Raw genomic sequence first — 8,582 nt, 5'->3', positions numbered from 1 at the left:
GTTTCTAGACAGACCTACACATGTTGTGAGCACTAACTGCTTATATTAGGACCCCGCCCATTTTGAATAGAACCTTCGTTTTCTATATAGGGACCCATCCCATCCGTATATGATGGCTTCCCAGGTGTTTGAGGCCTCCTCCAACTGCCTCATTCTACGTAATGACGCTCGTTCATTGGCGTTCACTTTACAGTTTACAAGGTATCTTCTAGCCAAAATACTTGCGTTGAGTCAAATAGGAAACTGCTAAAGTCACACAGATAGATGATGGGGGAGGGGATTTAGAGACCCTGGAAGGGAACTGGCCACCATTACACCATCACCAAGACCTTCACTGTGTGGCCTAAAAGTAACATTCCTGGGGTGCTGCTCAAGGGTCCCTCTTGGTGTGGAAGAGGCCTAGTCTTTGGCCCCAAAGTATCCAGTATTGTTTCTTCCTGTTGGGGGGAAGTTAGGTGGGAGGGAGTAAAGAGTGATCCACCAGCCAGGCAGTGGTGGCGCACGCCTTTAATCCCAACACTCGGGAGGCAGAGGCAGGCGGATCGCTGTGAGTTCGAGGCCAGCCTGGTCTATAAAGCGAGTCCAGGACAGCCAAGGCTACACAGAGAGACCCTTTCTTGAAAAACAAAAAACGAAACAAACAAACAAAAAGAGTGATCCACCCTTCCCATCCGTGCATCTTGGTCTAGGCTGGTAGGAATGGACTAGCAAGAGAAGTAATGATGATGGTGTTGGTGGTGACTATGATGGTCCTGATGATAATGATGGTAGTCATGGGGACGGTAATGGCCATGATGGTGGTGACGATGATGCTGGTGACCGTGATGATGGCGAACATGCAGGTGGCAAGGGTCTCCGTGGTGTTGATGATGGTGGCTGAAGAGACAGTGATGATATTGGTGGCGATGTTAGTGATGGTAATGGTGGTCATAGTGATGTGATGATGATGATGATGGTAATGATGCTTGTGATGGCGGTGGTGATAATGAGGATAACAAGTACAAGTAAGAAGTTGGATGGACCTCTTTCCCCACCATCCCAACTAAATGGTCTGCATGGGGCTTGGGAACAAAGAAGACCCCGTGGTGTGCATCTGGAGGCATTCTAACTTACATTAGGCAAATAAATGGCTTCTGAATCTAGAGTGTTTATTTCCATAGCTGAGAAGGCAAATATTTTATTGTCAGTTTTAAAACACGTCATGGTCAGAGACAGTAAGATCATCTTGTTCTAAGAGCTCTAGCTCTCAGAGCCAGAGTAGATAATACTACAGAGTAGTGGCATCTCAACTAACAAGATCACAAACTCCAATGAGAACCATAATCTGGCGTGCACGTGCGCACGGGCATGCACGCACACGCGCCGCACGTGCGCACGGGCATGCACGCACACGCGCCGCACGCGCGCGCGCACACACATACGGTGGGAGGGAGAGAGGGAGATTTTGAACTGATTGCCTGCCCCTCCACTTCATTTGTAGCCATCTCTCTGTCTCTTGCATATGTGGTTTGCTCCTAGAAGGAAGCCTCTGTGGGGAATTGTGTCAGCCTGTGTTGATTAAACTCAAGATGCTTGTCTTATTACACCAGAGATGTGTGGTACCATCTGACACAGGTGTACCGGCTTGACCTCCGCTTGGCATTGTACCCTGCCTGTTTCATCTGGAAGAGATATGGACGGATTATTCCCGGATGGTGCTGTCGGTTTCTAGAGTCCCCAGCTGGGGACACCATTCCCCAACGACCTCAGGTCCCACAGGCATTACTTCAGGCTGGGTGTAGAGATGCTGGCTCTGGCCACGTGGCCAATGCCATTTAGTTTCAGCCAGTGTTGCCATATGGAAAGAGAGACCCAGCCTTACCAGATGTTCCAAATTTTCAAACGAAGACTGAAATCTGGATATTTTAAAAGCAAAAATCCCTCAGTTTTTAAATGTTAAAATGAATTAAAAAAAAAAAAGTGACTGTGTGGGCCAAATAAAACCTGTCTGTGGGTTGGAGCTGGCTGGTCTTCAAGCTCTGGTCTAGCCAGACACTCTGCCTCACTGGCATGCAAGGGGCAAGCAGAGGGGGAGGGCACATGGTGATGCTGAACCAGAGAAGAGTGAGCGAATCCCAGGAGAGGTAGTAATGTGCCTCCTCCAGGGAGCCCTCCTACCCAACCCTTCTTGGCAGAAGGTGAGAGCAGGTCTTGCCTGAGAAACCCAACCTAGACTCTAGGAGCTTTGCTGGTTAATAAGGCAGGTGGAGGGTTTCTGGAGATATCACCAAGTTCTGCTTCTTATTCCCAGCACATAGTAGGTCCTCATTAAATGGAATCAGCTATTATTTATTGTCCTATATGTCTCATAGACAATATAGGTCCCAGCTATGCTCCAGGCACTGTTTTGTGTCATGAAAACAAACGACACAGCCTCCTATAGGTGGTAGACACCCATGTTCATGTATGGGTAAGGCAAAGAAGGAGGAGGAGGAGGAGGAGGAGGAGGAGGAGAAGAATTGTGTGTAACCTTAGGAAAAGGGAAATATTCATGTCAGTGTACCACAGAGATGCCCACATATCTGTGTTTCCTGCACCACTATGCATGGCTGTCAAGTTACAGGTTTGACCTTGGAATACATCAGCAGATGAATAAAGAAAATGTGGTATGCAGGCTGGAGAGAGGGCTCAGAGGTTAAGAGCACTGACTGTTCTTCCAGAGGTCCTGAGTTCAAGCAAGCATCTATAATGTGATCTGATGCCCTCTTCTGTCATGCAGGTGACTATGCAGGAAGAGCATAGTATACATAATAAATATATAAATCTTAAAAAGAGAAAAGACAGTGTGACATGTATATACAGAGGGGTTTTACGCTCATGTAAGAAAGAATGAATTATTATGTACAAAGAATTATATGGAAATGGAGATCATTGTCTTAAGTGAAATAAGCCAGATTTGCAAGGACAAATATTGTCTATTTTCAGCTGGGTGGTGGTGGCTTTTGCCTTTAATCCCAGCACTTGGGAGGCAGAGGCAAGATCTCTGTGAATTCAAGGCCAGCCTTGTCTACAGAGTAAGTTCCAGGACAGCCAGAGCTACACGGAGAAACCTTGCCTCAAAAAAAAAAAAAAAAAAAAAGTAATATTGCATATTTTCTGTCATATGTTGACCTAGATCATATATATATATATATACATATAGATGTACATATATACACCTATGTGTACATATATACATGCACATATATGTATATATATATATATACATATATATGATATCTTTATTTCTGTGTCTATCCACCCAACCATCCATTTGTACTGCTTCTCTGCAGAACCCTTACCCTCTGATCTGGCAAGTCTACTCTTAGGTATTTCTTTATTCAGGAAAAATGAAGACATTCATCTACAACAAGATGTATAAAAGAATGTCCATAACAGCTATATTCTTGCTAAGCTAGATGGTAGTACAGAAGACATACCTAGAATTATTAAAGGGGCCATGAATTTGTGTCTGCGTAGGTCATAGGCCCCAGGGGAGAGCCTGATAATCTTCTGCCAAATGGATGTAATATTAAAACATATTACCATACTTGTAAATCAGAGAGTCCCCCAGGCCCTCATCAGAGAAGCTTTGCCTTGCAATAGATAGTAACTAACACAGAAATCCTCAACTGTACAGAGAAAAAAAAAGAAAATACTGTGGGGTTCTCAGCCCTAAACTGGATGCCAAATTTACACCCTTCCCTCCAAGGATGAAGGATCTTTTCAGAAGAGGCAGAAAGATTGTAAGAGCCAGAAATGGTGGATGGCTTCAAGAAAAGTGTTTCCCAGACTTCACAGGCCAGATAAACTTATACATTTCTGGAGATGTGACATTATGAACAAAAAGCTCCAGCCGAAGTCCTAGCAGAGATGGGGAAAGGTTGACACATAATGCACCCTGAACCGAGGAGCTATTGGCATTTCATAGCTAGGAGAGGAAGAGTCCATTTTTAAAAAAAATGGCTTGACCCCTGGCAAGCTGACCATACATTGTAACAAGCCCCATTCCCAAGACTAGCTGGGCAACAAAGAATGGTCTGAACTCAGTCCCAAAGAGTGGGCTATTGGCTCCCTTCTAAAGTAAACAGTTTTGGCAAGGAGACATAAAAACAAATAACTTTAACGTTGACAACCTTGAAAACTGTTTCCTCAGCCAGTGACAAAGGTCAGTGTTCAAAGCCATGAAGATGATGGCTCCATGCCTGGGTTTATCTGAATGACGAATGCCCTCCATATTCTTGGACATAGTCTTGGTGCTGTTGAGGGAGGCTTAGCTACGTTGGAGGAAATCACTGGTAAGTTATGGGGATCATGGTGGCCCATTTCTAATCTCTCATCCTGAGAAGCAGAGACAGGGAATCCTTGGAGCTAGGTGGCTAGCAAACTCTGCACTCAGCAGAGACCCTGCCTCAGTACATAAAGTAAAGGGAGTTAGAGGAAGGCAGTTGTTGTCCACCTCTGGCCTCCACATGTATGTACACATTCATGTCCAAGGACTCTAACATAAGTGAACGTGCATACATACACTCATGCTCATCACACATGTGAGTGGACACACACACACACACACACACACACACACACACACACACACACAACTGAGGAACTTTTCACAAAATTCTGAACCAGTGTTTTCAAAGTTGTCAGCGTTACTGAAAACAAAGAAAAGTCTGTGAAACTTCCAAGGCCAAGAGGAGCCTGAGGAGATAAGGGGATAAATGTAGCAGGCTCCTGGGACAGTGTGCAGAGAATGTAATCTTGCTTTAGTCTGGGCCCAAGGTGAAAATAATCTTTGGATGCTTGACCCCACTGAGACTTTGTCTCTACAAACTAATAAAGATCTTCCTATAGACTGAGATGGAGGAAGGATCAGCCCAAGACAAAAGAGAGGGGCCAGACTTTCAGGCCCCAGTATTGTATTGCCAAAAGTGATGGGCCATCTATAGGGAGGAGGAAGGGAGGCAGGGGGCAGGAGATCGGACAATGGAGCTTCTTCTGTGTGATAGATGATCTAGTGTCTTAGACTCCTGAGAATTACGCCAGGAGGATTTGCCCCCACAGAACTGATACCCAGAAGGTTTCGTTCTTGTTCTCCTTAGTCTCCCTTTCCCTCCTATTTAGGGTAGTTGGATAGAAAGGGAAGTACATGCCTTTAATCAATCCCTAATAAAGTAGAATCGTTAAGGAATCGGAGTCAACAGGACAGAAAAATGACAGTAAGTCAAAGCGAAGGGAATCTTACTATTGTTAAAAACAATGTGACCAAACCAAACAAAACAAAACAAAACAAAAAACAATGTGACCATTAGCTGTGACAAGGTATTTTAGGAACCTGAGATGGTAACAGGAGGGGAGTCTGGGAAAGATGTTACTTTGCAACTTACTTTGCCAATTGGATAATACCAACAATCTAAAATCATTCTAAAATTAAAATATTACTTTAAAATTCAGTCTGAATTAAAGGAGAAAAAAAAAACCCACGATAGATGGAAGAGGTTTTGTTTGTTTTTAGAGATAGGGCTTCTCTGTGTAGCCTTGGCGGTCCTGGACTCACTTTGTAGACCAGGCTGGCCTTGAACCCACAGCGATCCGCCTGCCTCTGCCTCCTGAGTGCTGGGATTAAAGACATGCGCCACCACGCCCGGCTAGATAGAAGAGTTTTAAATATGAAGTCTGGAGGCCAATGCAAGGGCTCAGCTTATATGACAATTGACACCAAGTCTAACGACCTGACTTTGATCCATGGCAACCATGTGGTAGAAAGAGAGAGCTGACTTCTGCAAGCCGCTCCATGACTTCCACAACCTATAAACACAGGGTGCATCATAAACAAACAAACAAATAAATGTTATAAACATCTTAAAAAATGAAGTTTTGATCTTTCTCATCTGTATTCATGTTCTCTGGGTGTCTGAACCCTCCTTTTTGTTTTATTTATTTTAAATGTGTATGATTGTTTTGCTTGCCTGTATGTCTGTACAACAGGTGTGTGCCTCATGTCCTTGATTGCCAGCTGAGAACCCTTGGAACTGGAGTTACAGAAGTGGAGTCATACCACCGTGTGTGTGTGTGTGTGTGTGTGTGTGTGTGTGTGTGTGTGTGTGTGTGCTGGGAGTTGAACCATGGTCCTCTGGAAGAGCACTGAGTGCTTTTAGCCATGGACCCATTCCTTCTCCACGCCATCCACATGCGTATGACACAAGAGCTCATTATGTCATTCTGGCTGGCCTGGAATTTGCTATGCAGACCTGGCTGTTCTTGAACTCACAGAGATCTGCTTGCCTCTGGCTCCTAAGTGCTGTGGTTAAACACATGAGCCATTCTGCCTACCTAAGGCTCTTTTGATTGTTTGTTTGTTTGTTTATGTTTTGTTTTGTTTGCTCTTAGGCCATAGTCTTGAGAATGCCTTTGATATCTTTTGGTAATTTTGGAGCTGTCCAATTGGAGTTGGAATTTCAGAGGCCCTATCACCCACCCTAACTTATTATGAAAGCTGCCAGCTGGATCAGCTCAAAGTTGCTTTTCTCAACCCAGTGAACGCCTGAGCGAGACTTCCCTCCACAGGACAAAGGAGGGGAGCAGAGCACAGACTATCGTGTTCTGTGCCTTTATTCTCTTCCTTTCTCTCCTGCTCTAAATTTTTGAGGTCAAGTTGAGGAAAATGGGGTGCTCTGATTGGTGCTGTTTTGGCTGTTCTCTCCCACATCTTGCTGGGAAAGCAGCTGGAATATTCTTCTGGTGGAAGCTCTTGGGAAGCCCTCATCTCTTGTGATTAGTCTTTTAAGAATGGCTACTTTAGCCAGGCGTGGTGGTGCATGCCTTTAATCCCAGCACTCGGGAGGCAGAGGCAGGCAGATCGCTGTGAGTTCGAGGACAGCCTGGTCTACAAAGTGAGTCCAGGATGGCCAAGGCTACACAGAGAAACCCTGTCTCGAAAAACAAAACAAAACAAAACAAAACAAAAAAAGGCTACTTTTAGCTGCTCAGTGGTGGCGCACATCTTTAATCCCAGCACTTGGGAGGCAGAGGCAGGCGTGAGTTCGAGACCAGCCTGGTCTACAAAGTGAGGCCAGGACAGCCAAGGCTACACAGAGAAACCTCTGTCTTAAAAAACCAAAACCAACCAACTAAACAAAGAATGGCTACTTTCCAGCCTGGTGGTGGTGGCACACATCTTTAATCCCAGCACTTGGGAGACAGAGATAGGTGGATCTCTGTGAGTTCGAAGCCAGCCTGGTCTACAAAGCAAGTCTAGGACAGCCAGAGCTATGCAACCCTGTCTTGAAAAACAAAAAACAAAAAACAAACAAAAAGGCTACTTTCCTTAGTGTCATTTACTGTTGATGTCAAGGTAAAACCCTGACCCTTACCTCCAAAACATGCTCCTTGCCCCAAGGGGACTACGTGACAGTTTATTATGGAACCAAAAATGAGTAGGCATGGTCCAGGAACACAGACTCAGGCTCTCCCTAAAAGCCATGTTCTACTATGAAAATAGTTGCATAAGATTTTGTATTAGTTATAGAAACATGTCATAAATCAAGTATTTGTTGAACACATTGCTGGAGGAGGGGTGCACAGGTAAATGGGTTATGGCAAAGTGGGGGAAATGAAGGGACACTGAATAGCAGGGCTCTGGCGGGCCTTACCCTTCTCCCAAATTCTTTCTGCCTCTGCTTAAAAACCATTACATTTCTAAAGCCAGTCCCCCAGGGTCTATTTCCTTTTTTGGCCACTTCCCCCTTCTGAGGCTGACTGCCAAGGGCCAGCTATCAAATCCTGAAGTCCAGCAATCAAAACTCGCCTAAGGCTCACCTAATTAACAGGTCCAATTAATATTAAACAACCCAACCTAACTTGGGGCTTTCCCTTGGTTCCTTTATAAACTGCCATTTGCCCATGGGCCAGTCTGTCTCCTCTATTCAGAGACAGTACTTTGTCTTCTGGGACAAATGCCCCGCCCTCTCTCCTATGTCCTCGTACCTTTCTCCTCTATCTCCTGTCTTTGTCTCTGATTCCTTGCCCTAAGTCCCTCTGGGGACAATAAATCTCCTTTATGCTGAGAACTTGGTCTTGCAGGTCCTGAGCCTTTACTTTTCCTTACAGGAAACCCCTGCTACAGGTTTCTGTTGCTATCTGATGCCATTTTTAGCATTTAGGTTGGTGGTATACTAAGAACACATTTTAAGGGTATTTCTTTTCCTGGTATCTTTTAATAGGCAGCTCTCATTTCCCACATTGCTCCATGAAACCGATTAATAATTTATTTCCTCCGCCTGGATTTCTAGTTCTGATAACAGCTGGATGTCAAACAATTCAAGCCAGTTCTGACGATAACATTTTAAGGTTTTGATCATCACAGGATGTTAGGTCAGACACAGGGGCCACCAGTGGATTGCTTTCGAAGGGAATGAAAATACCCCCCAAGATAATTGGACTGTGCGGGTCTGGTTTGCAGCATTTTAGTTTACGCTCTCCAAGGTCAGACCTTGTAGAGTCTTTAACACAGTTGCAATGCCTGTCTTACCTCTTTTGTTTTTCCTACTTCTCCACCGCACCCC

Source organism: Acomys russatus, chromosome 19 (genome assembly GCF_903995435.1).
Source record: "Acomys russatus chromosome 19, mAcoRus1.1, whole genome shotgun sequence".
In the NCBI taxonomy this organism is placed as follows: Eukaryota; Metazoa; Chordata; class Mammalia; order Rodentia; family Muridae; genus Acomys; species Acomys russatus.
Note: the sequence above shows the minus strand (reverse complement) of the source record.